Source organism: Ursus americanus, chromosome 35 (assembly GCF_024610735.1).
Source record: "Ursus americanus isolate L20-20 chromosome 35, mUrsAme1.1.p, whole genome shotgun sequence".
In the NCBI taxonomy this organism is placed as follows: Eukaryota; Metazoa; Chordata; class Mammalia; order Carnivora; family Ursidae; genus Ursus; species Ursus americanus.
In genome coordinates, this window is record NC_142161.1 from 13,637,197 (window position 1) to 13,664,524 (window position 27,328).

The 27,328-nt window shown below is 43.4% G+C and overlaps 1 long non-coding RNA gene across 1 annotated transcript in view; it reads right to left on the reverse strand.

Annotated features, from left to right (window-relative positions):
• LOC148107109 (uncharacterized) overlaps positions 1-27,328 on the reverse strand; it is a 246,574-nt gene that overhangs the window by 216,591 nt on the left and 2,655 nt on the right. Inside the window, exon 2 of the long non-coding RNA XR_015723070.1 lies at positions 20,750-20,811. This is a non-coding gene — a long non-coding RNA (uncharacterized LOC148107109). The remainder of the gene's footprint in view (positions 1-20,749; positions 20,812-27,328) is intronic.

Consider the following 27,328-nt stretch of genomic DNA (forward strand, 5'->3'; position numbering starts at 1 on the left):
GAGCGTGTGTGCCCTCTGTTCGAGACCCACAGGCAGCCGCACAGGGCTGGGGTGGAGAGGGACGCAAGACCTGTGAGCCCCGAGGAGCCAGGGCTGAGGGGCCAGGCGTCCACCCTGGGGCAGGGCGGAGCACAGGAGAACAGATCCAAGGAGGACACAAGAGGAATGCAGAAAAACCAATCAGGGGGACACTGTAACCATCTAGTGAGAGATGACAGGAGTGAGGACTCTTCACAGTTCCCTCAATGCCTGGGTCACCCGGCCACTTCCATACTTGATGAGACGACAGGTGTATGAAGAGATTACGGTAGCCTCCTGAAGGAGGAATCCAGGAGAGAGGGAAGTAAGGAGAGGAGGAATAAACACCAAAGCCACCACAAGTCACGGGGGAAAGGGAGGTGGTGGCGAATCTAAAAACAACTGATTAGTAATAGTGATAAATTTGATACGGTTTAGGAAAATAAGGTCTTTTTCACTAAGTTTAGAAACTAGCGGCACTAAGCCAGCATGGAATAGAGAGACATGATAATTGATAGTGTTGAAGTGCTGCGGTTGTGTAACAAGAAAATACTTCTCTCACATATTTACTGAAAATGTGTCAGTAAGAACAAAGCTAGATCACGGGCAATAATGGAAACGGATAATTTTTTAAAGGAGTTCTCGGAGCTGAGCCTAGCTGTCCTGTGTGCCTGAGGCACACTACCAGCCCCTTTCAGCTTCGTTTGCCGATCAAATGCTGACTCCCTTAAGGACTCATCTAGAATGTCTCAGCTCCGCAGGCTTTTGTTTGGAGTATCTCTGAAGCTCCGTTCTAAAGGCCAATAATGTATTCATTCCACTTATCTTCAGAAACTTTGAAAGTGGTAGAGTAAATCAGAGGAAAGTTTCAGACATAACACTTCGGGGTTTGGGAAGAGATGGGGGCGTGGGGATGGGAAGTGTGAAGGAGATCCCAGGGGCACTGGGCAAGAAAGGCACCACCACAAAGTCATTGAATCTGGGATGGGGAAAGAGCACAAGGGTAATGGGCTCTAGGTGCAGAGAATTTAAGGGTCAATCTTGCTCCCACATTTTTATTGAGAGGGGAATTAGAGCCCATAAATCTCAACTTGCCATTCCTTCATTTAAAATTTAAAACTCCAGTGCCTCTGGGATCAGGTATAAATGCTTTCTTTGGCCTGGATGAAAACCACTGTGCCTCCCTCTCTTGCCCTGCCCCCCTCCCCCAAGCCACGATCTGTTTCTTCTGTTGCCTTATCCAGTGGTGAAACTACAAGAAGCCACACTTGCTTTGGTGGGGACGGAGGTACCTTTGGGGACTGGACTAGTTTTCTATCACCATATAGTTAATTACAACAATTTAGCAGCTTACAACACCACACATTGATTGTGTCACAATTTCCCTGAATCAGGAGTAGTCTGAGCACAGCTTAGCTGGGTCTGCTGCTTAGGATCTCACAAGGCAATAATCAAAGGTGTCAGACAAGATTAGGTCTCTTGTGGAGGCTCGACTGGGGAAGTACACCCTTCCCCACAATCATAGTTGTTGGCAGTTCATTACGGCCAGAGGATCTGTGGCAACTTGCTTATTCAAAGACATTCCAGCAAGATGGATGTTACAATCTTATATAATCATGTAAACATGATTATATATATCCTATTGCCTTTGCCATATTCCATCAGCCAAAATCAAGTCACATGTGCTGCCCATGCTAAAGAGGCAGGGATTATACAAGGGCGTGCATACCAGGAGACAGGCTTCTCAGGGCCACTTTATGTCCGTCTATCCACAGGCCTATGGCCTGCAGCCCACCTGCCACAGTAAAGCTCTGGAGAGTCTTCCCACAGCAGGGAAGTCTTCCCAGATATTATCCTCACAATGCAGTATTTCTCTCTCATGAGGTTTGTAGATCTGGTAATTCTTTGGCCCATCTCAACCCTTAGATATAAGTATAGTACAGAATACAAGCTGTTATCTTTTATATGTCAAATACCCGTATTTATGAAGTGATACTCTAATGTTTCCTTGACCACAAAGAAACTTGTGTCGAGGGGCAACTTTTGCAAACACAGTAGTCCCCTCTCATCCTCAGTCAACAGTAGTCCAGAGGCAGGTGATCTCCCTCCTGAAGTATCATCAGAAGGTCAGTAGCAGACTAACGCTAAGTCATAAGGCCTATGTCATTCACCTCACCTCACCGCATCATGTAGGCATTTCATCACCTCAGATCATCACAAGAAGAAGGGGCAATAGAATACAATAAGATATTTTGACATAGAGATCACACTCACACTACTTTTGTTATAGATTATTATGGTTCTATTTTACTATTGTAGTCTTTTACTGTGCCTAATTTATAAACTAAACTATCATAGGTGTGTACGTACGGGGAAACATTTGGTATACATAGGGTTCAGTACTATCTGTGGTTTCTGGCACTCATTAAGGGTCTTGGAACATAACCCCCATGGATAAGGGGAGAACTACCTAAAGGCCCTATACTATAGAAAGGGAGAGAGCTCATGGACATACCACGGATTTAGTCAAATTGTAGGTCATTAGGAGAGGGGAAGGGCAAAGTTAGGACTTTCACTCCAGTTTGCCAGCTTACTCACCCTTTCCTTGGGGATATAATCCTTTAGACCATCACCTAACTTCCCAATGAGGAGACACATGTGAAAGCCTTTGCACTGTGAACCTTTGCAAGGAGGAATGAGAGCTATTTCTATATAGATTCTCTTGAGCTATTCTCAGGTGCAAAATAGGTGGGGAGAAACCCATTGACTTAACCTTCCATGTTTGGTGTTTAATACGTTAAATATTCTATCCAAATGTTTAATTTGTTGTTCCCTTCTAAGCATGTGCCTAATTAAACATCTATTACATGGCACCCATGAAATGCCAATTGGTTCAATCCCATTGCTACCTTATAAACCAATAGATGAATATGGTTTGCAGGAGAATATGATGTTAACAGTGGCATGAGATTGCATGACAAGTTTTACAAATTTAAAAAGGCTTATAAACCATTACATTCCTTTAATTCCTGGGAAATCAAGCAAACTGGAAATTCAAATTCACATGTGGCAATAATATTCTTTGCACATACCAAGTTCCACCTGAAACCAAAGACTTTCGGTTCTCTCCCCCATTCCACAGTTCTAGCAGAATAAAATGTTAAAAACATTCTTATATGTTGTTAAGGTATATAAAATAAAAACACCCTGCTCACATGAATGTTACCTTCTTAACTAAATATTGAGCAATCTCAACTGTTAAGTATTAGGATAGGGTGAAAAATGTCCCCACCCCAACACTATCCATATCCTAATCTCTAGAACCTGTGAATACTATCTTATATGGCAAAAAAAGAAAGAAAGAGAGAAGGAAAGAGACAAAGAATGAAAGAACGAACTGATGTAATTAAATGAGAATCCTAGATTCTCCTGGATTTTCCAAGTGAGCTTTAAATGCAATTATATGAATCCTTATAAGAGGGAGATTTGACACGGACACACCAAGAGAAGGCACCATGACCATGGAAGCAGGGATTGAGTAACATGGCCACAAGCCAAGGGTTGGGGGCAGCCACCAGAAGCTGGAAGAGGCCAGGAATGAGTTCTTCCTAGAGCCCCAGGAGGGAGCACAACCCTGCCAACACTTTGAGTTCAGCCTGGAGAAACGGACTTTGGACTGCTGAACTCCACAAAGGTGAGAATAAATATCCACTGTCTTACACCACCAAGTTTGTGGCCATTCGTTACAGCAGCCACAGGAAATTAACACAAGTATCATGAAAAAAATAACACAGGAGCGTTAGAGGATAACTCAGGGGGAGAAAAGGGGCAGGTCTTTAGGAAGCACCAGCCAAGGAGAGCATCAGGGACCAGAGGGCTCAGAGCTAATGCTGAGAAGACCGAGAATGACACCGGCTTGGGCAGGACAAGGTCATGGCTCTCCTGATAAGGACAACTTTCATGGAAAGATGACACCTGTCTGGAGTGAGTTCACAAGAGAATGGAGGTCATGAACTGGGGACAGAACAGAAACACTTTTTAAGAGCTGTGCTTGAAAAGGAAGGCAAAAAAGGACAGCAACTGAAGGAAAGCATGGGGCCAAAGGCCCATATACACACTATGTTTAATTTAATAATTTAGTGATCCTAAAGGAAAGGTCCATTTAAACTGAGATTTACCAGAGGTTCTAGGATTCACCCACGGTCACACAGTGGGAAAGTGAGCCAAACATTTTAAAAATTGTTTTGAATTTAACCCTTAGTACAAAATTCTAGGCTGTCATAAAAAAGATCAAAATGGCTTATCCCTGGATAAAGGGGAGCTGAAGCTTTGTCGATAGGCATGTCCCACACACAACAAAATCCCAGGCTTCCCAGTGCCAGCTCTGACACCGGAATTCCCAGTGGAAACTTAGGACAAACATGTCTGACCAGTAACGTGTGAGTAAATACAGGTCCAAGGAATGAAAGGACAATAAGACTTCGCATCTCCATGTCCTATGTGAGCAACTCCGAAGACTCTTGGAGAACATTGTTGTGGATAAAAAGAATATTTTGACCATAAATGTTGACGGACTAGGCAGCAGAGACAAGGAGAAGATCTGGAGCGTATGTTCTGGTGTTAAAGAAGCTGAAGATTTCCCGAGGACCACCAGCAAAGCTAGACAGAAGAAAAATGTCAGAATAGTGAGCAGACGCCATCGGCCACAAGCACCCCGTAGGTATTTTGATCATATTGTGTGTGAATCCAGCTGGTTCGCGGGGTTCTGCATCATCGTTGAAGTGCTGAAGGGAGAGAGAGCTACGTGGGGCTCTTACCTCACAGTTGAACTTTACGACGCGTAGCTGGCGGTGTCTACCTCCCAGGGTTGTTGGGAGGAGTAAATGAGATAGCTATGTATCCACTTCCGGCCATCACCTGCCCAGAGCAGGTGAGCACCCCACATAGGGTCCTCCCCCTCCTCCTGCTTATCAAGCAAGAGCCACAGGCTCTCAGAGGTCTGGCTGTGACCTTGCGTCCCCCCACTCTTCCTCCTGCTGACGACGCTCTCGCTACACCGCCTTTCCTTCTGTCCCGTGAACACACCCTGCTTTCTCTCACCGAAGCCTTCTGCTCTGGCTAGAACGTTCTTCCTCCAGATCTTGGCATGAGGGATGCTCTCTCTTCATTCAGGTCTGAGCTCAAATGCCATCCTCTCCAAGAGGCATTCCCCAACCACAGTATTACGCCCCCTCCCAGGAGTTCAGCCCAAAGCACAGACTTTATTTTCTTCATAGCACTCATTTTTCAGGAATGGCCTTATTGACCTATGTCCTGCCTCTCCCCACTGATGGCAAAGACCTGGTCTTGTCATATTTCTTGCTTCTCACCCAGCACCTGGAACAGGAACTGGCACAGAGTAGTGGCGGTCAATAAATACCTGATGGAGGGAATCATTTTATCTACATACGGAGTGTGTACGCACAGCTACCTGACGTAGGGGAATCTCTGTAAGTGTGTGGAGATCGAGACATGACAGAGAGGGAGAACGTAAAGGAATTGGGGAGAATAAACACCAAGTCAGATGGCATTGGTTTAAACCCAGCTTTGCCACTTGAGCTATGTGATTGCAGGTAAGATAACTGCGCTCTCTTATCCTGTTTCCCTGTCTGTCCAGGAACGGGGATAAGGATCTCCCTGGTACCATGCGCACTGTAGGAAGTGCTCCAGGTCAAGCACTTACATGACGCTCAATACCTTGGTGTAAGTTCTTAGCAACTGTTCACATGTATTTCCTGTCAAACAAAATTGTCATCGTATGCTACCTACTGTAATACCCCGCCCACTCTTAGAAAGCTAGCATGACTTCGTTAGCATAATCTTTAAAAACCAACATATTCTAGGACACCCAGTTGCAAAGATGAACAGTCCCCAGGGCACTGAAGTTTATCAAAGTTAAAGATTATATCTAGTCTAAGGCCAAGGATTATCTGGAAGTATTTCTAATTTGGATTATAAGATGAGGAGTAAAAAAGGATGCATTCAAAATAGCATGAAAACTGCCGCTGGAGAGCCACTTAATAGGAAAATAGCAGTGAACCCCAAGTTCTAGTGGCCAGACTGCCCACCCAGCTCTACTCTTCAGCTAGTGGCACGAAGTCAAGATTCTTCACACAATAGGGCTGCAGGTCAAGTGCTGGCCACTGATTTTCCCAAGTCAGAGAAAATACAAGTTACAAAGAAAGGAGATCCAACGGCCATGTTAGGGGAACTGAAACGGATTTCCAACCCTCGAGACCGGGCATCCGGTTGCAGACCTGACAGGAAGAAACGAATCCAAGGGCTAGGGTATGCAGGCCTTCTCACAGATAACAGAAGCCGGAGCCTTCCAGCTGACGTGTTTACATGGGGCCTCACACAAGGCTTTAATGACAGATGAGTTTAAGTCTGTTAAGCTGTTTTTCTACCTATCACGTGCCTTTTTAGTTTGGTTTTGAAATTGGGAACATCTGCAGGAAACTGAAAAATTTCAGCAGCAGCCCCTGCCCTTATAGACATGCTGATTCTGCCCAGGGCTCTTTAGAGAGAAGGGGCCCCATGAACATCTCATGGAATCTTGGGGCCTCAGAAGGAGTCGAGGCCCAGTAGAGTGATACGACTTGCTCAAGGCAGAACCACGGCTACAGACCGGCTTCCTATTTCTAGATTCAGTGTTAATTAGCAACTGGGACGTGAGCCATTTATGATCCACTGGACTAGGGTCACTGACAGCACAAAACACCATCCAGTTTTTTTGGCCTAAGTTTCCTGATGTGTCTACACAGTCATTCATATCAGGACAACTCTGTCCAAACTCAGGTGTGAAAAAGAAGCGCTCGTTTCTTTAAATCCTTCTGAATGCTACTTAGCTGAGACTCAGTCTCAGTCATTATTGGGGTTTCCTCCCCCTTATTCCCACCACATGGTTGGACCAAGCTCTTGGGAGTTTTATACCCACCAGAGCTTTCCCAATGCCCCTCTACTTGTTAATCCACACTGGTTATCACCAAAGCAGGAGCATGTTTGCCAAAACTAAAAACCCTCGTTGCCTGCGACCTACCCTCCCTGAGCTGTCAGTCTCGCTGGGGCAATGCCACAAAGCACCGCGTTGCCTTGCTCTTCCCTCGTCCACCTGCCAACTGTCTACCATCTCCTGGCTGCTGGGACACCTCCCATCCCCAGCACTCCCTTCTCTCTCCTCACCTCTGGGATCCCCGGCATCATCTTTTCAAGACTAGAAGCTTGGCATGTTAAGAAAAAGAGAGCAAGAGGCATGGACTTCAAGCAGCTTCTGCTTTTTGGTCCTGCAAAAATCCCTCAGGCAGAAAATAGTAGGCATCTAGCTACCTAATTAAAATGCAGGGGACGAAAAAAATATTCAGCAAGCAAAATGCAAGTGGGCATCTCAAACGTTCTCTGCTTCACCTTCATAGGCCTCGTGACACCGGCTCCCTGGCACCAGCGTACTAAAAAGTTTAAGTTGTGGCCAAGAGCTTTGGTCTTAGACACCCACGACAGCTTGACTGGAAGTGTGTATGCTTTGCTCACGCACCCACACGAAGTTTAGCGTATTCGTGTCTGTAGATGTACACAGCTTTTGAAGATCTGTCTCAGAGCTCTTTAGAACTGTTTCTAAAGTAAGGACAAGATAAAATTATGTTTAAAATACCGTCTATTAGAATAAATTCTATACTGCTCCTTTAAGTCTCACTCAGGGGTAGTTAGCGGTGCTGGTCAGGAATATACATCCCAGTCACTGTCAGCTGAACATTCCCTCAGGAAAGTCTATTCCCAAAGTAGCTACTACCAGATTTTTAGTTATTCCTTTCTCATCAGTATCAGACATTTGGCTAACACAAGAGATGTTCAAATCGGGTTCTCATTAGTGAAAGTGATAGTAGCCAATATACGTGCAGGAGCTAAGCTATATTAGAAGCATTCCCAACTCTTAAAATGAATAGGGTTTACAAATCTGGAAATGTGATGTCCAATATGGTAGGCACATGTGGCTACTGAGCAAGAGAAAGTAGCTAGTTCCAATGTTAACATAATATTTTGGATACACTCAATTATATCAAATATGTTATTCAAATTAGTGTGTGTGTGTATACACACTAAGTTTGGCTCACATTAAATTTCCATTGGACAGCACTGGTTATTTAATTCAAACATGGCGCCCTGAGTGTGATCCCTACATGGTCTTGGGTGCTGCTCTGGTTCCGTAGGTTCTAGGCCTCCAGTAGAACTGTCTGACACAGTTAACTGAATCCTGCTGCTGACGAGGTATTCGTTTAACTCAGGCATCATGCACTACTGAAGGTACTGCGGCACATAGATCAGGGATCAAAAATAATCAAAACATCAACCTTTGACAGAGATTACAGGAGAGGTACTTTTGTTTCCATTTACTAAAAAGTGACTATCCGACAAAATTTGATCAGAAAACTTGCTTTCGTTATAACCTGGTAGTGAATTTACAGAGGAACAGCTACATCTCACCCACTCCCGAATACTGCCATTAGACCGGAGATTCTGGCCCTGGACCCAGTGCTTTAGAGGGTCCTTGTCTGCACTCTTCCAAACACACCCCATCCCACTCCCACAAGGCAGCTGTATGTCCCAGAGCCCTGCAGCCTGGTGGGGCTCAACACAGTGCTGCTGCAAGCTGATGAGAACAGTGATGTAATGTAGGGACCAGAAAATGCAGGTGACCAAAGCATCAGATGCCCCATGCTTGATAACAGCCTGGACCAGACCACTGCCCCGGTGACGGATAGGCATGGCTGCAGAACTGTAAATGGGCTGTGTCTTTTCGCACTAAGCCCAGCTACTCTCCATGGGTTGGGACTTGCAGGCCATCTATCAGTCCTCCCCATCATACAAAAGTAAAGGTGCAGCAATTCTAGGGAATTGTATTTATATTACATGTATAAGCTAGAAGATTTATAGTGATCTCTGGTGATACGTAAATTATATTTCTACCACACATGTATTTTCTGTATCCCGTGGAAGATTCTTATAATAATGACCTCCTATGAATCACACCTTCTAGGATCCATACCCTTGCTAGTCCCTTCCCACCTTGACTCTGGCCTTGGCCATGTGACTTGCTTCGGTCCACGGAACATCAGCAAATGTGACACAAGCCAAGGCTAGAGAAGGGATTGCGCTCTGCAGCTTGCTGTCTTGCAAGCCCAAGGCCACCATGCTGTGAGGGAGCCCAGATTTTTGGAAAGAAGGGCATCAATTGTCTCAAGTGCTCCCAGCACCCAGTATCTACCTCCCAGCTCACCCACCAGCTTAATGCAACTGAATGAGTGTTTAAACATTGCTGTTTAAATATTTAAGGCCACTGAGTTTGGGGGTAGGTCGTTATGCAGCAACAGAAATCTGATACAATCCCCCAGTTAGGTAAAGACATGTTCCTACCCTCAAAGGCTTCTCTGTACCCCCCAAAACACTGGCAGAGCATAGGTTAGTTTAAGCATTTATTAACCAAAATAGTGTACATGAAAATCTAGATTTTCATATAAAATGAGGTTGATAATCTGTTTTATATAAGGATTTTCCTCTGTTAAGGCTTAGAAAATGTGATTCTAGGGGCGCCTGGGTGGCTCAGTAGGTTAAGCTCAGGTCACAGTCTCCAGGTCCTGGGATCAAGCCCTGTGTCAGGCTCCCTGCTCATCAGGAAGTCTGCTTTTCTCTCTCTCTCTCTCTCTCTCTGCCCCTCCTCCCTGCTTGTCCTCTCCCTCCCTCCCCCCACAAATAAAATCTTTAAAAGAAAGAAAGAGAAAAAGAAAATGTGACTCTAAGTGTAAAACATTTGTAAACTAGTTTTCATTACTATGAAATAGAATAGCCATGAGCTAAGTCTATAGCCTAAGGGAACTGCCACATCCCTATATGAAGTTTGTCAAATCCTAATCTAACTATTTTTAAAATTTGGTTACTTAGAATAAAATCCCTACTTCCTGAAAATCTGAAAATCGTTAAAGACAACTTAATATTTTGTCATAAGAGAGAAGATCTAGAAGCAGAGCCCCATGCACGAAACCGTAGGAAAACCTGAAGAGTGTATGAGTGCAAAATTAATGTACACAGACAGCAAGTACTCTGAGAGTTTAGGAAGAGGAAAGATTCATCTGGGATGGAATCTCATAGAAAAGTCTCTGGGAAAAGCAACTTCCAGTTAAATATGGCAAACGGAACACATCCCTTCCTTCCCGATATTGCCTAAAATCACAGTACAGAGAATTTTTTTTTAACGGCATGAAATAATAAGGGCAAAGAAAGTAAGAGGTAACAGCAACAAAATTTTTGTACAAATAGTATCTGACTGAGTAGACAAGAGAAAGCTGAAACGTGACCTGGGTACGGGAGGAACCCACAAGCAAGCCAATCCTCTTTGCGGGCACTGCCCTCAAAAACATACTCAAGAAAGTGGAGGCAAGTATCTCTCAAAGTAGGGTATGGCGGATAGAGCTGAGAGCAGGAACGCTTTGAACAGGCTGAATGTTAACAGCAGCAGCCTGACCCCACCCTCAGTACCACACTGACTGTCCCTCCCTACCCGCTGTGGGGCCTGACACATCGAACTAAGGTGCGCCAAGCCCAGAGGAGCTAAGAGGTTGCATTACAACAACAGGTATATTACATGAAAATCTTCATATCAGATCAGATATCTCAGTTCTCTTCTCGCATGTCTCCAAGATCCCTAGCAGCTAACTGTGTATTTTAAAGGCAAGAGATTAACCTTATCCTCTAGGAAAAAATGGCCACTCCATACAAAAGACCTGAGGAACTGACAGTCAAAGAGCACAACGTACCAACAGATCTTCTGACAGATCTAATGGACTTCACTCTTAAATAGGAAGAGACAGCCCAGGAATCAGCGGGTAACTTCAGGAGGACCTCTATGTGAAAGAAAGATAGGGAGCCAATCAAACAAGAAAGACTTGGAAGAACAAGAGACCATGCAGGGAGCTAGGGGGAAGAAAAAAGTCTAAAGTTGTACAATTACTATCCTCAGACAACCTCAGAAAAGATTTCACATTCATTCAACTATAAAAAGATGCTACTGTGGCACCTGGGGGGGCTCAGTCAGTTAAGCGTCTGCCTTTGGCTCAGGTCATGATCTCGGGGTCCTGGGATCGAGCCCCACTTCAGGCTCCTTGCTCAGTGGGGAGTCTGCTTATCCCTCTCCTCTGCCCCTCCCCCTGCTTGTGCTTACTCTCTCTCTCTCTCAGATGAATAAATAAAATCTTTTTAAAAAAAGTAACAAATATTAACCTAAAGGGAAAGCAGTTATATAGCATGAAAATATAATCACAGAACACTTGATGGCTTGTCTCAAATAACATTTCCACACGCTTAATAATTAAAACATTGAACATCAGACTAGTCAAAAGGCATGGTATAAATTCATTGAGACAATGAAGGAAGGAAGGGGTATGATGGTGATGGTTGGTGGTGAAGAAGGAGGACATAAATTCTCATTTTTTAAAGTATGAAGCCAACAATATTCCAAACTTAAATCAAATAGGAAATAGTAGTATAAACATGCCATCTAGAAATATGAAAGTAAATATCCAAAGGAACAGCCTTAAAAGTCAAAAAACACTGATGACCTGTTATAAATGTGAATGGGGAAGGAGGACTCTTTGACCAAAAACTATATCCATATAATCAATTAAATATAGTTCTATTTTTTAAAAACTTAAGAGAAACTGAGCAAGCTGGGATCTGGCTAGGTGGAAGGAAGACAGTTCTGCTCAACTCTTATGTCTGAAGTAAAATGATGGACCACAGAGCTCACCACCCAGCGGGAGAGACGTGGCCCAGCTAGGAATTACACTTGTAAAAACCACACGTAGGTCCATTTGTTTTCAGACTTAAAACATAGTTGGATTTCAGAGCGCTGGTAGGGGGGAAACAAAATCAAGCTACTCTGGAAAGAAAGAACAGCACGAAAGAAGAAATGGCTTGGCAAGCAGATGGCAACTGGCCAGACCCCGAGGATTTCAGCCTGGCTGGAGGACTGTTGTGTTGGGGGGGTAACATGGCACAGGGGGAGCCAGACTCCGCTTTGAGGAGTTTGCCAGCTCTGGGCCTTTCAGCCAGCATCTAATCTGTGGTTCCTGTGAATACTGATATCTTGGAGCCATGCACTGACCAGAAACTTCGTCATGAAGCCTCTGAAATGAGACTATTACAGACACCGAACCCTACCTTCCAACGCCCTTACTGTTTGTTTGTTTGTTTGTTTGTTTGTTTTGGTTTGGCTTTGTTGTGGTCTCTCTGCCCCCATGCTCAGGAATCAATTGTAAGAACACCAAAACTCTAGCAGGATGAATTCTAGAGCCCTAACAAGCTCAGATAATAGGATCATATCAATGTTAATTTTCTGGTTTTGATCATTGTACTATGGTTAGTTCTGAGAATTGTTTGTAGGAAATATACACTGAAGTGTTTAGAAATAAAAGGAAATGTTTCAAGTTAAACAGTTCATAAAAAATGTGTATATGTATGTACACACACATACACACACACACACACACCCGTCCATGTACAGAGAAAAGGTTATAGCAAATACAGTTAACGTATGAGGGATCTGGATAAAAGAGGTCCAGAAATTTTTTGTATTCTTGCAACTTTTCTGTACGTTTTAAATAATGTAAAAATTATATAGAGAGGAAATGACGCCTTAATACAACAAGAAATGTATATAGTAGGGATTCCCAAAGTCCTTCCTAAAGAGGCCTGTGGTCATGTACTCAGATAACGATATGTTGGGAAGAAGTAGAGAACCCAGATTTTCAAAGGCCTGCTGTGCGCAGGGTCTTTGATACCCAGAAAACCAAAGCACTCTTCCTACCTCCTGCTACGGTAGAGGTATTTAGCATCAGGTGATAAATGGGTTTCAAACCCAATCCCATCCATCTCACAAGAGGTCTACTGGGCCCATAGAGCTACCTAGTGGTCATTTCTGCAATACCTAAATGTGTAAATGGAATGGACAAGCTAATTTATAAAACTCTCACATTGGACGTTGGTTCCTTAAACAGTAGCGTAAAAGAATCATAGTAGGAAAGGTCAAATGAGAGCCCCTAAAACTACCCCTATCTTAGGAAAAACCAATAAATTGAAAACCAATATTGCTTCCCAGAGAAAATCAGATTAGGGCCACTCTTAGACTTAAATAGTGCAGTGGTGCTGCTCCACATCCCCGCTGCTGTTCTACTTTGCCGGTATGGCCCCTACACAACCTGATGCATCATGGTGGATAGCAGTGGACTACCATAAATTCAATCGAGCCGTCGCCCCACCTGCAGTTATTGTGCCAGACGTGGTCAGCTTTACTACATAAAATTAACACAGCCTACAGAATGTGGCATGTAGGTATCGATCTTGCTAATACGTTCTTTCTCATACCTAGCAAGAGGAAAGATCAGAATCTGGTTGCATTCCCACGTGATGGACCACGTACAGCCGTGGTTTTGTCCTTCACTACGAATTCCCCTGCTCTGTGGCACATCATAGTCCCAAAGTAACCGAAAACACGTGGACATTCTGCAGAACATCACAGTGATCTGCCATACTGAGGACGTCATGTTAACCGGCCTTCAGGAGCTGCAAGTGGCAAGTATTCTTGATGTCTTTGTAAGATACAGGAGGTTTATGGGGGGAGATATAAACCCTATAAACATTCAGAGTCTTGTTCCCTCCGCAGTTTTGTGATCCAATGCTCTGGAGCATTCCAGGATATCACCTCCACAGTAAAGGACAGTTTATTTTACCTTGTATCTCCTACACCCAGCAGCCCCTTTGGATTTTTGTGGGCAGTATCATCCATACTTGAGATACTGCTCTGACTCATTTATCAAGTGATTTTGAAGGCTTCCAGTTTTGAGTGGGGTCCAGAGTAAGAAAGGGATCAGTAGTAGCTTCAGACTATAGTACTAGCAGCTCTGACACTAGGGCCACACTATTGGGCGGATTTAATGATACTAGGGGTAGCCAAAGTTATCTTATGGAGTCTCGGGCAATCTCCAAGAAGAGAACACAGCACAGATCATCAGGGTTCTATGTGTATAGGGAGTAGAGGGAATTAGACGCTATTTGAAAAAGAGCCCCTGGAGCATCTTATCAGGGGATATCAAGTAACCATGCACCATGACTGCCCATCATGACCCACAGAGGCTCAGAAGCAATCCACCATACAGTTAAAGTGGGACATCTGGGATCAGGCTCAAAGCAGGCCCAAAGATCACAAAGAATCTGCAGTGGACTAGCCCAGATTCCCATGACACCTACCAGTAATGCACAGATGCCCCTCCCTTGGCTCATACCTATGACCTTGTCGTGCAAGCTCCCCATGATCAGCTAACAAAAGAAGGAAAACCGGAGTTTGATTCCTGGGCTCAGACCTCTCAGGGATGAGAGTTTGGGTCGTCCCATCAAACAAGCCATCTAGACCAGCAGAAGGGATAGCTGAGGGTATGAAGAATCTAGAACGAATGATTAAAAAAAAAAAAAAAAAAAAAAGGAGACGAGGAGCATTAGTTGTGACCACAGGACCAGCTGATCGGCGGAGCTATCACGAACGCTCCTCTTGTACGCTTTCCTAAAAACTGTTACCAACCAGAATCATGGGGAATCTATGCTTTAATGAATTTAATGTGAGAAGCAGTGAATCTAATAGTTGGACTGCAGTTGATGCTGTCAGTGTCCCACCCAAATCATTTTTACAGGGTTGTGCACCCAATTCTCTCAGCTGCTGTCAGTGGTGGCTGCTAATAGCTCATAGGCATGCCATTTATGGAAACTTGCCCTCAACCAAAGGAAACTGTCTTTCCCCGAAGGCTACAATTCCACCTCCCCACTGCTATCAACAAAGACAATGTCATTTGCGCTCCAGACCACCCCTCTCCTACCCCACTGATGAGCTATACTTGAAAGGACATTTCATGCTTTGCTTCTTTCCCTTCCTTATACCCCCCTCCCTTGCTCTTCTTTTTTCTTTATAAAATATATGCACCTGAATTCTTGTCTCACGATCTGCTTCAAGGATAGCCAAACTTAGCTATCCGTGGTACTGACAGGACTCCTATTTGAAAATCTGTGGACAGACGGAACTTTTGCTACCAATTTCTACTAAGGTTATACATTACTTAAGAAGTTGGCTGTTAAACAGCATTAGTTGAGGATTTCTCTCAGTTCTTTTGCATACTTTTAATGAGCTTAAAAATAAAACAAGACAAAACAAAAGAAACAAAGGAGGGGTAGAACTCAACTAGCATGCCAGGATTTTTATGAAAATCAAATTCCCTTTTATACCTTTGTGAGGTAATAGTGAGGAAGGGATTGGAGAACAGGAAGGGAGAGGTCTCCTGCTTCCCCCAACCATCCCTGTCCTGTCCATCACTCCATCACTTCTGCCCTGAAGATCCAATGAGTGTGTCCATCTCCTATTTTCAAGAGTTTCTAACACCATGACAAAAGCAGCATTTTAGAGAGACTAATTTGGCGCACAGAATGGATTGGGGCTGGCTGAGAGACCCATAGAGAGACTATTACGGAGAGGAGAGGTGTGAAATGGTAAAGGCCTACGTTTTAATAATGGCAACAGGAATGGAAAGGAAGTAGAAATTAGACTTTAACCCAAGTGTCCTCAGGCCCCATCATCCTGCAGATTCAATTAACACTGAGGCAACATTAATGCCCCAAATTCCCTGGATCATCACCTCCACCTGCTGGTGTGAATCTCACCTTCCCCATTCATTCATGGCCTACCCAAAGGGAGCCTTCTATGCGCTCATGTCTTTCTGCCTCAGCCTTCCCGCCGGTGTTGGTTTCTATACACCACAGGAAGACAGTAGAGACTACCCATCTCCCAACCCCAATCTGTTCTTCGTGAAGACTTATGGCATAATGAACACTGATGAAGAGTTTCTTCAGAGCAGTTGATAATATTGATTCATATGCTACCATCCTATGCCACTCAGTATTTCATATGGGTATATGTTGCCTAATCAATTAGACTGGGCATTCCTTCAGGGAACAAACTTCCGTATACTCAGTGGTGTGTAGTGTATATAATGGTACAAGACCGTACTCAAAATCCTGGTTGAGTGATTAACCAGTAGAGACCTGGACAAGGTTTCCAAGTCATTGCTTAAGGAGAGAAAAACCTTCATCCCATATATGATAGTAGAAATGACTCTAAGAGAGAGTACCATCTATTAATTTGATCATCGGGTTATTATTTGGGGCTGTAGGATACTGGCGCCTAAGACCTTTGACAGGGTTAAACTAGAAATTAAAAAAAAAAAAAAAGAAAGGCTGAGATAGTTGGTCAAAGCGATAGAATGACTCTTGGGCCTGTAGGAAGTGCTGATACACGGTCAGCAGACACCACTTAACACACCAATAGTCCATCAAAAGAGGGGAAGCCACAGGAAAGAGAAAAGGGAGAGTAGCAGAGGCCAAGACTGGCAGTACCTCCTTCCAAACCCTCTGACACCTGGGAAGGTACCGCAGAGAATGTTTAAGACAAAACAAAAAGCAGTTTCAACATGTGCACACGAGCCCTACAAGGAAAGCTAATAGAAATCCACGATTTTGCTCAGTGGCTGCTTAGCTCAGTTGGGGACAGCACTTTACTAAACAGCACCAACAGTACTTCAGATATGATCACTGTGATACTACGATTCATAGTAAGAAATGTGTATTTGCTTCTCCTCCCGTTCATGGCACAGAGTTCCCAAAACCCTTGGAATTCTTTTTAGTGATTAGTCACTTACATATAACACTCAGTGCTCATCATACCGAGTGCCCTCCTCAATGCCCATCACCCATCTGGCCCATCCCCCGCCCACCGCCCTCCATCCACCTTCATTTTGTTCTCTGTAGTTACGAGTCTATGATTTGCTTCCCTTTTTTCCTTCCCATATGTTCATCTGTTTTCTCAAATTCCACATATGAATGAAATCATACACTATTTTTCTTTCTCTGACTTATTTCACTTAGTATAATACACTCTAGCTCCATCCACATCCTTGCAGATGGCAAGAGTTCATTCTTGTTGGCTGAGTAATACTTGTGTGTGTTTGTGTGTGTGTGTGTGTGTGTGTGTGTGTGTGTGTGTCTTCTTTGTCCATTCCTCAGTCAATGACATTTGGGCTCTTCCCACGGTTTGGCTATTGTTGATAACACTATGTTTATCGGGATATTTATCGGGATATTTATCGGGTGCACGTACCCCCTTGAAACTATTTTTTTTCCCTTTGGGTAAAGACCTAGTAGTGTAATTGCTGGGTCTTAGGGTAGCTCTAGTTTTAACTTTTTGAGGAACCTCCATACTGTTTTCCAGAGTGGCTGCACCAGTTTGCATTCCCACCAGTAGTGTAAGAGGGTTCCCCTCTCTCCAATCCTTGCTCACATCTGTTGTTTCCTGAGTTCTTAATTTTAGCCCTTCTGACAGGTGTGAGGTGGTATCTCATTGTGGTTCTGATATGTGTTTCCCTGATGATGAGTGCTGGTGAGCAGCTTTTCATGTGTCTGTTGGTCATCTATATGTTTTCTTCGGAAAAAAAGGTCTATTCATGTCTTCTGCCCATTTCTTAACTGGAGTGTGTGTGTGTGTGTGTGTGTGTGTGTGTGTGTGTGTGTTTTGACTTTGAGAAGTTCTTACAGAGTTTGGATACTAACCTTTTATCAGATATGTCATTTGTAAATCTCTTCTCCCATTCCATAGGCTTTTAGTTTTGTTTAAAGTTTCCTTCACTGTGCAGAAGCTTTTTATCTCAAAGAAGTCCTAATAGTTCATTTTTGCTTTTGTTTCCCTTGCCTCCAGAGACATGTCTAGTAAGAAGTTGCTACAGCAGAGGTCAAAGAGGTTGCTGCCTGTGTTCTTCTCTGGGATTCTGATGGTCTCCTGTCTCATATTTAGGTCTTTTATCCATTTTGAATTTATTTTTGCATATGGTGTAAGAAAGTGATCCAGTTTCATTTTTCTATATGTTGCTGCCCAGTTTTCCCAACAGCGTTTGTTGAAGAGACTGTCTTTTTTTCCATTGGGTAGTGTTTCCTGCTTTGTCCAAGATTAGTTGACCATATAGTTGTGGATCCATTTCTGGGTTCTCTGTTCTGTTCCATTGATTTATATTTTGTTTTTGTGCCAGGACCATACTGTCTTGATGACCACAGCTTCGTAATATAGCTTGAGGTCTGGAATCACGATGCCTCCAGCTTCGCTTTGCTTTTTCAGGATTGCTTTGGCTATTTGGGGTCTTTCGTGGTTCTGTACCAATTTTAGGATTGTTTGTTCTAGCTCTGTGAAAAATGCTGGAGGTATTTTGATGGGGATTGCATTAAACGTGCAGATTGCTTTGGGTGGCATAGACATTTTAACAATGTTTGTTCTTCCAGTCCATGAGCATAGAATGTTTTTCCATTTCTTTATGTCCTCTTCAGTTTCTTTTGTAAGTGTTCTATAGTTTTCAGAGTACAGATCTTTTACTTCTTTGGTTAGGTTTATTCCTAGATATCTCATTGTTTTTGGTGTGATAATAAATGGGATCACTTCCTTGATTTCTTTTTCTGCTGCTTCATTATTGGTGAAGAGAAATGCAACAGAATTCTGTACACTGATTTTATATCTTGCAAATTCGCTGAATTTATGTATTAGTTCTAGCAATTTTTTTGTGGAGTCTTTCAGGTTTTCTACAGAGACTACCATGTCGTCTGCAAATAGTGAAAGTTTGGTCTCTTCCATGCTAATTCAGATGCCTTTTATTTCTTTTTGTTATCCTATTGCTGTGGCTAGGACTTCCAGTACTATGTTAAATAGTAGTGGTGAGAGTGGACATCCCTGTCTTCTTCCCGACCATAGAGGAAAAGCTCTGTTTTTCCCCACTGAGGAAAATATTAGCTGTGGGTCTTTTGTATATGGCCTTTGCGATGTTGAGGTATATCCCGTCTATACCTACTTTGTTGAGGGTCAGAATCCTTGGCATGTCAGGTGATGAGAGCACATAGGTTAACGAAACGACTCCAGGAAAGCACCTACAGAAGGGGGCTGGTCACCAGTGGAGCCAACCAAGCAATTAGAGGGTTGGAATTTGCAGCCCCACTGTACCCCCAACTAACACACACTTCCTGGAAAGGGAGAGGCTGAAAATTGAGTTCAATCACCAACGGCCAAGGATTTAATCAACTATGCCGTGTAACGAAGCCTCCAGAAAAACCCGAAAGGAGAGGGTCTGGAGAGCTTCCCAGTTGGTGAACACGTGCAGATGCCAGGAGAGCGGTGTGCCCAGACTGGGTATAGAAGCTACCCACCCTTTCCCCCTATTTTGCCCAAAGCTTCTCTTTCATCTGGCTGTTCCTGAGTTATAGCCTTTTATAATAAACAGGTAAAGCAGTAAAATCCTTCCCTGAGCTCTAGGAGCCATTCTAGCCAATCAGTCAAACCCAAGGAAGGGACTGTTGAAACCTCCGATCCACAGCTCTTCAGAAGCCCGAGTGACAATCTGTACTACAATTGGTGACTGAAGTCGGGGATTAGGGGGACAGTCTTGTAGGACTGAGCCCTCAATCTGTGGGATCTGACACTATCTCCAGGTGGTGTCAGAATTGAGATCAATTATAAGACACCCCACTGGTGTCAGAGAATTGCTTGGTGGTATGTTACGAAAACACAAACACATTAGAATTGGTGTCAGAATCGTAGCTGGGGATCAGAAGCGGACTCAGAAGGAGAATCCTCATCACTCAGTTATGCAACTGTTATTAAGCAGCTACTTTATAAAAGCTAATTCGGCTAGGTACTTTGTTTCCCCAAGGGTATATACAGAACCAAGTAAAATAAAACATGCTCATTAGGGGCTACAAAGGCAGCCTGTGAGGAGTTCCTTGAAATTCATAGCATAGTGTAATGGGAAATTAAGACCCAGGATAAAACTGGAGTAGTATTTAATTTTGTCTTGAACAGAGAAGATTTTGGCAGGTAAAAGGACAGGAGAGTCAAGATTTTTCTCCTCTTCCACTAGCTAATTGTTTTTCAGGTTCACTGGAATTGCAAAGTGAAAACAAACCCATCACTGCTCCTGGCTCAACAGTTCCAAAACCCCAGTCCAGCTGGGGGTGAACCAACAATGTCACTGTTATACAAAAAACAGTACCCACGTGGGAATGCAAGTTCCGAGCTGCACCAGACAAAGTCTGCCAGTAAAATCCACTCCTTCTCCTGGTGCAGCACCCAACCGGGCACTGAGGCACCTTGAAAGTCCCTCGATTCAAGGGGAAGCCATTCAAGGCAGCAGGCTGCGCACAGGCAGTTGAACGCGGAGGCTGAGCTCCCTTGATTTTGTCGCCTTAGAAAACAGGGCCATTCCATCACCGCTCATAACGTGGGCCGAGAAGCGGAGACAAGAACGCCTTGCTTTTGAAGCCGAATCCCCGCAGGAAAGCGGCCCTGCTCTGCGTAGGCAGAGAGACAAAGCGCGCAAGCGACAGTCACGTCCGCCAGCGCTTTCATCCCCTCGCTACCTTCCGAGGCGGAGCGCGGGGAGGGACAAGTCTCCGGGGCCCCAGAACGAGCAGGCCCGGCGCCGGAGCTCCGGGAACCCAGCCTGGGCCCGGTTCAGCAGCACAACCTCTGCAGCGGGAGCGGGCTGCCCTGGACCAGGAAGGTTTGGCAAAGCGTTCTTACCTCTTCTTGTCTCTCCCTGTCCAACCTCGTTTCTCGTTGCTTCTTCGGGCCTCCTCCTCGGGCTGCAAGGAGGAAGGGCAAAGCTGCTGTATTATTTGAAGCCAGAGGCAGGTCATTATGGTTTAAAAAAATCGGCAAGACCAAGAAGCTTAAGCATCGGTTTCTAGCCCCTCCTCGCTTCAGTGTCTCAACGTGGGGATCCCCGCTCCTGCCCATGCGGACCCCGCGGCCGCCCGCCAGCTCCACCGCGGGTTCCTCCGGCCGCTACACAGAGCTTCCTAATCTTAGGCCAAGTGTGACTGTCAGGTATTCTGAGAGAACAGTAAGGAGAGAGCAGAAAAAGAGTCACTGAAGAGGAAGGTATCTCCCTGAGCAGAGAGGAGAAAAATCCAGCAACTACAGAGCAGTATTTAAAAGCGAGACAGAGGAACAGAGACGGACCTAAATCCAAACCACATGTACCTAGAGATTTGGTGCAGAATTTCTGATTTTCAGGTCTAGTAGACTAAAGAGTATAAAAAATTAACATGAACGGGGCGCCTGGGTGGCACAGCGGTTAAGCGTCTGCCTTCCGCTCAGGGCGTGATCCCGGCGTTATGGGATCGAGCCCCACATCAAGCCCCACATCGGGCTCCTCCGCTATGAGCCTGCTTCTTCCTCTCCCACTCCCCCTGCTTGTGTTCCCTCTCTCGCTGGCTGTCTCTATGTCTGTCGAATAAATAAATAAAATCTTTAAAAAAAATTAACATGAACAAAGAGGACTCAATAGAGATCTGTAGATATACTACTGACTTTGGATTCTTCTGAAAACAGACACTCTCAAATACTTCTGGAGCAAAACTTGTTTGGGTACTAGATCACTGAAAGCCTTTTACGACTTTGGGTGTGTGATAAAGCTGGAGATAAGTAAAAACAAAAGCAAATATGCACATATAAACCACTGGGAAATTTTAACAAAACTCTTGGTTCAGAACAAAAAAAATTAAAGTTGCAGACTGTTCAGAATTAATGAAACTCTTACTAGGAATAAGCTTCAGTTGTTACCTGGGTGTCACTTTTCTTTTTTAACTACTTTATACTTAATCCTCATAACACTATGAGGTAGATGCTATCACTCCATTTTTTAGGTGAGGAAACGGGGACACATAGAGGTCACATAGGTCGCGCAGGGTCGCATAGGTATTGAGTGGCAGAGTCACAGCTGGAACCCAGACATCCTAGTTCTAAAGCCCACATCTTTAGCCACGAGACTAAAATTTCATAAAACCCCACAGGAATGGTCAAAGTCACAAAGAGGAAAACGCATACCCTTAATAGCTTTTTATTTTTAAAAAAACAGATTAGGGGACACAAGATTGCAACATGATGGCAGACCTAGTAAATGAGCCTATTGCCTCCTGCACTAAATGTGTAGGGGAAGGAAAAAGAAAAAAAAAAAGTGGAAATGGCATTGCCCTGACCGAAGATCTATCAGTGTCTGTGTTACGGTGCGGAGGGGAGACCTGCAGACCCATGTACATTACATAGACACAAGCTAAGAATGGATAAGAATCATGGCTTTGACTAGCCTGCCATGAGTATTACAGCATCCGTGCATACGGACTCAAAATTATTTCTATGTATATGGAGTCAAAATTGAGTTCTGTGATGACATCTCTAATGATTTTGATTATGGTCACTTGCGAAGTTGCTATAAACCAGGACCTTCCAGAAAGAAGTGGTTAAGAGCCCAGGCTGTGGTATCAGATATTGCCTTGAGGCTATGGCTTGGCCACCTGCTAGTTTTAGGACCTCAGTAAAGTTACTTAACCTCACTTTCCTCTTATGGAAAATGGGGAAAATAATAGCTACCGCCACCACACCATCTCCTGAAGTTGTAAGAATGAATTCAAAGCACTTACTAGGGTACCTGGCAGGAAATAGCTTCATTCTCTCAGTTTATATGTGTTCTATACCCACACATAGCACTGGGAAATAAATGACCATCAGCAGACCAAAAATTGAATATCCATCCTCCAAAAGTCAGAGTAGACAGAAATAAGTTGTCAGAGGAAACCGTACGACTTCAGAGTCTCTGTAATAATAGGCTAGGGTATTTGGACAAGCCCTCTTGATAACAAAAATAAACCTAAAATCTCTTGGTAAAATGTTAAAAAATAAAACACAGATACATCTTTCTTAAAAGTAGGAGGAGCTAAGAAGACAGAAAGAACCAGAACAAAGGGAACTCTGGAGATAAATGAGCACAGAAGTCACTTTTGTTCTGAGATCTGTTGCTCCCATTAGACTTGAACTTGCATTTCTAAGACTTTTGGTCACAAAAGTGACAGGTGTCAAAACTCAGACTCAAACAAGATGGAATATCTAATGGAAAACCCTCCCCTCAGTAAGCCGGAACCCACAGGGGAGGATGAACTGGAGGAATCCAGGCCTTCTGTGAGATCTTGCACCTGAGAAAGACCCCAAACTCAAGGCTCGAACTAGGATTAGGGTAGTCCTGGCCTAGAATTGTCCTCACGTGCCACGCTGAAGCAAACTTGAATGCTCTCTGGAGCACCGTAGCTCTATTCTAGCTCCCCACTGGTTCTTAGAGATAGTCCAAGTGCAATCGTCTGCAATCAATGATGAGTATGCACGCTAAAAACAAGTTACCTTGAGGAAAAGCAGAGTCAGGCAGGTGTGCATGCACACACACGTGCACACCTGCGCACAAACCCACAAAAGATTTGGCCTGTGAGAGAATTCTGCATATTACATTTAATGAAATATGGAAGCTATGCCTATGCAAGGAAAAGAAGTTGTTATCGAGTGATCTTGCAAATGAGAAAAAAAAATCAAATAAAACTTCTACGATTAAAAAATGTGATAACCAAAGTTAAGAAATCAGTGGAGAAGTTAACAGAAGATCACGAGCAGGGATAAAAATCAAAACAAGCTATCTGGAAGATAGCCCAGAGGAACAAACAGAAAAAATGGTAAGAAATAAGAGGTACAGATCTAAGAACAAGGGGATTCAGTCAGGGTCTCCAAAGAAAGTAGGACAGAGACCACATTTGAAAAGATAATGACTGAAAAGCTTCCTTGACCTACTCAGATTCAAGAAGCTCAGTGAATCTCAATTACAGTAAGTACAAGTAAGTCCGTACCTAGACACAGCACAGTAAAACTTCTAAAAAGCAGAGACAAGGAGGATAATCCTAAATGAAGTCTGAGAAAAAACAACAGATTTTTTTTTTTTGAGATTTTATTTATTTATTTATTTGACAGAGAGCGCGAGTGCACAAGCAGGGGGAGGAGAAGGAGAGGGAGAAGCAGACTCCCCGTTGAGCAGGGAGCCTGATGTGGGGCTCCATCCCAGGACCCTGGGATCGTGACCTGAGCCGAAGGCAGACGCTTAACCGACTGAGCCACCCAGATGCCCCACAATAGATTTTCTTAAGAGGAGTGCTGGACTGACAGCAACAAGACGGAAAACAGTAGGATAATCTGTCAGTATGTCGAAGATCATTATCAACCTAACATTCCCAGGGAAAAGATTTCTAGAACCAAGGTGAAATAAAGACCTTTTCAGAAAAAAAGTTTATCATCTAAGCAAAGGAAAATCTAACAAATGTCCGTTGGGTAGTAGCAAATATGATCCAAAATTGTTGATCAGAGAGGTGAAAAGAATTTGTGAGTTCATGTAAATAAACACCAAATGCATAAAATAGATCTTGTGGGTCTAAATATAGAAGGAGGGTAAAGTTAAAGTTACCGATTAACTTTAGACTTTGCTACATGTTGTGATTTCTCAGGATAACATGTAAGAGGAATAGAGAAAGAATGTATTATGCCTAAACTAGTAGAGGGAAAATGGAATTATAAAAAATTCAAAAGATGCAAGAAAGGAGAGAGTGAAGCGCCACAGGAGAAGTATAAAGCACAGAGTAAGGTTAGATTTAAGCCAAATAAAAAAGTGATCACACTTCATTTAATTGAAACATAGACAAAAGAATGAGGACAATCTCTACGAGCTGATAAAAATATATCCTGAAAAATCACCTCATAATTGACAAAGAGGCAAAAAAATTACCTGTCACCTTTTGTTGAAGAAAGGAAAAATAGAAATGCACATGCTAATTTCTGCAAAATAAAACAAAAGATAAATGGGAAAACCAATGGCCTGTGGGGGAAGAGGGCGTTGGTATCTATGAAGTAGAAGGGATAGATAAGGTAACGGGGCTTCTAAGTATACCTGTTCAGAGAGTTGACTTCTGAACCATGTTAATATTTTATGCATTCGGAAATTAAATTGAAACAAGAATGGGGAAAACACAAAAGTTGAATGCAAATTCAAACAAAAGACCCCATCCATATATCACATTGACTGTATCCATAATTATACACATAATTACACAGAAGGAAAAAAATTAATCTAAATAGTTTCTGAACACAGTACTCTGACAATACACCCTCAGTGGAACACAGTTTAGTCTAAGGACAACAAGAAAGCTGCAAAGAAAATGTTTTAAATGACTTAAGTTTGTTGATGAAGCCATTATGAAATATTCTGAATTTATCACAGGACTGAACGGATATGTTGTTGGGAACCCAGGTTCTCATTGTGGGAGATGAAAGGTACAAATCTCGAAGGTGAACAGAAGAAAAAAAACCCTGCAGTATTCAAATAGAATTAGGAGACCTCATTGTCAACTTGAAATTGCTTAGCTTTCCACAGAAAGGACCTAGAAGCAATCACATCTCTGTACCAAAGAGCACTGTGGCATGTAGACCTTAGTTTTGGACACTGTTCCCCACTATAAAGGAACATTCTGACATCTTAGAGAAAGGACAGATTGCAGGGCTGAGACAGCGTAAGTTAAAAAGAAGCTTGGGAGATCTTGTCCCAGAAGAGTAAAGAAGTTCTCTCAAACCTGGTGGGTAGTCTCACGAGAACAGGGGACCTTGACACCGGAGCTTGAAAGAGCTCGAGATGGCCAAACGGGGGAGAGTGTAAACTTCAAACTGAATAATGACAGGAATAAATTCGAACTCTGAATCAACAAAATCATCCACGAATCTACCCAGATCCTAAAACTTTATTTTAAAAGGAATGGGGCAAGAGAGGAGAGAAAGGGAAGGTTTTTCTGGAGAGTAGAATGCCAACCAGTAACTGTAGAAGGAAAGATAGACATCGAAAATCATTCTTTTGCAAGGATAAAATCACCACTGGATGACAAAATATGGGGTAGAGATTGCGGGGGAGCAGAGGGTAGAGAAACCCCATAGACACCGACCTTAACCCAGGGATCCAACTTACTGGAATGGGACAAAGTGTCCCATTTCCCCCCTCACCACCGGCTGATGAGAACACAGCATCACCTGGGTCTTCGTCCTGCCAGCACTATGTACCTAGGCCTAACCTGAAACACGGAAGGAGTCAGACAAACACAAACAGAGGGATATCCTGCAAAACAATGGAGCTAGGATCTTGAAAAAGAGAGGACAGACAGACACATAGGCAAAATGAAAAACCAAAAGGGGGGGAGGGCGGTGGAAGAGTCTAGGTCTCTGTTCTTCATTAGTAAATACTATGGGATAGTCCCTTGCTAAAGAACAAAATAAATCCACAAGAAAGACCTAGAAACCAATGGCAACTGAGAAAGCAATTAAAAAAAAAAAAAAAAAAAAACCTCTAAAAATTCTTCATCACAGAAAAAAATAACCCTGGAACTGGTATCTGAGATTACCTTATTGGAGAGGTGGTTGGAATCGAGAAGGAACTGAGGGCACGCAGACATGGTTATTTTGTACAAGAGGAAACTGCAGATTCTGATGAACTCCAGAGGAGAGAAAAATATTTAGATGCACATCAAAGATTCAAGGTTAACAACTGGAAAAATAGAGTCTATTGCTTCTGTATGACTTGAGTAAAAAACAGGAACAAGAACAAAAGCAAGGAAACAAGAAGTGGATCAAAGATAGGAACGTAATGAAACGAGAAACCAGCATGGTAAAATAGGGTATGTCAATCCAAACACATCGGGGACTCCAACGGGGGGCTTGGAGGAGAAACAAAGCTAGGAGCTATTTACAAGAGATACCCCTAAAATGAACCACCACCACCAGAGTTAAAAATAAAGAGATGGGGGAAAAAACCCCACCTATCAGAAAAATTCTACAAGCGTACAGTAATCACAGATAATACAGAGTTGGAGGCACTAGTCACTAACAGAAAACAAAGAGGTATATATTTTTTAAAAATCACAATCCACAAAAATCCTAATAGTCACACAAAGTTGTGCATTAGCCCCAGAATTTCCAAGTACAGAAAGCAAAAACATCTTCATAAAAACATAAGAAAGGAAAATCTACAAGCACAGTAGGTCTAACATCCTTGGAATCCACTCCTATATTCCCTCTCCAGGTTTCTCCTGATTTCTCAGCAAAGGCCTACAAGTTGATTAGTGTGTGAGTTACTTTTTCTTGGGTGTCAGTATATTTCTGTCCCCAGAGCATGCGAAGAATGGATCCCAGTGGTAGAGCTAAGGGTACCAAGGATGGCCATGGTGGGTATGGAGGAGAATGAGCCTCCCCTTT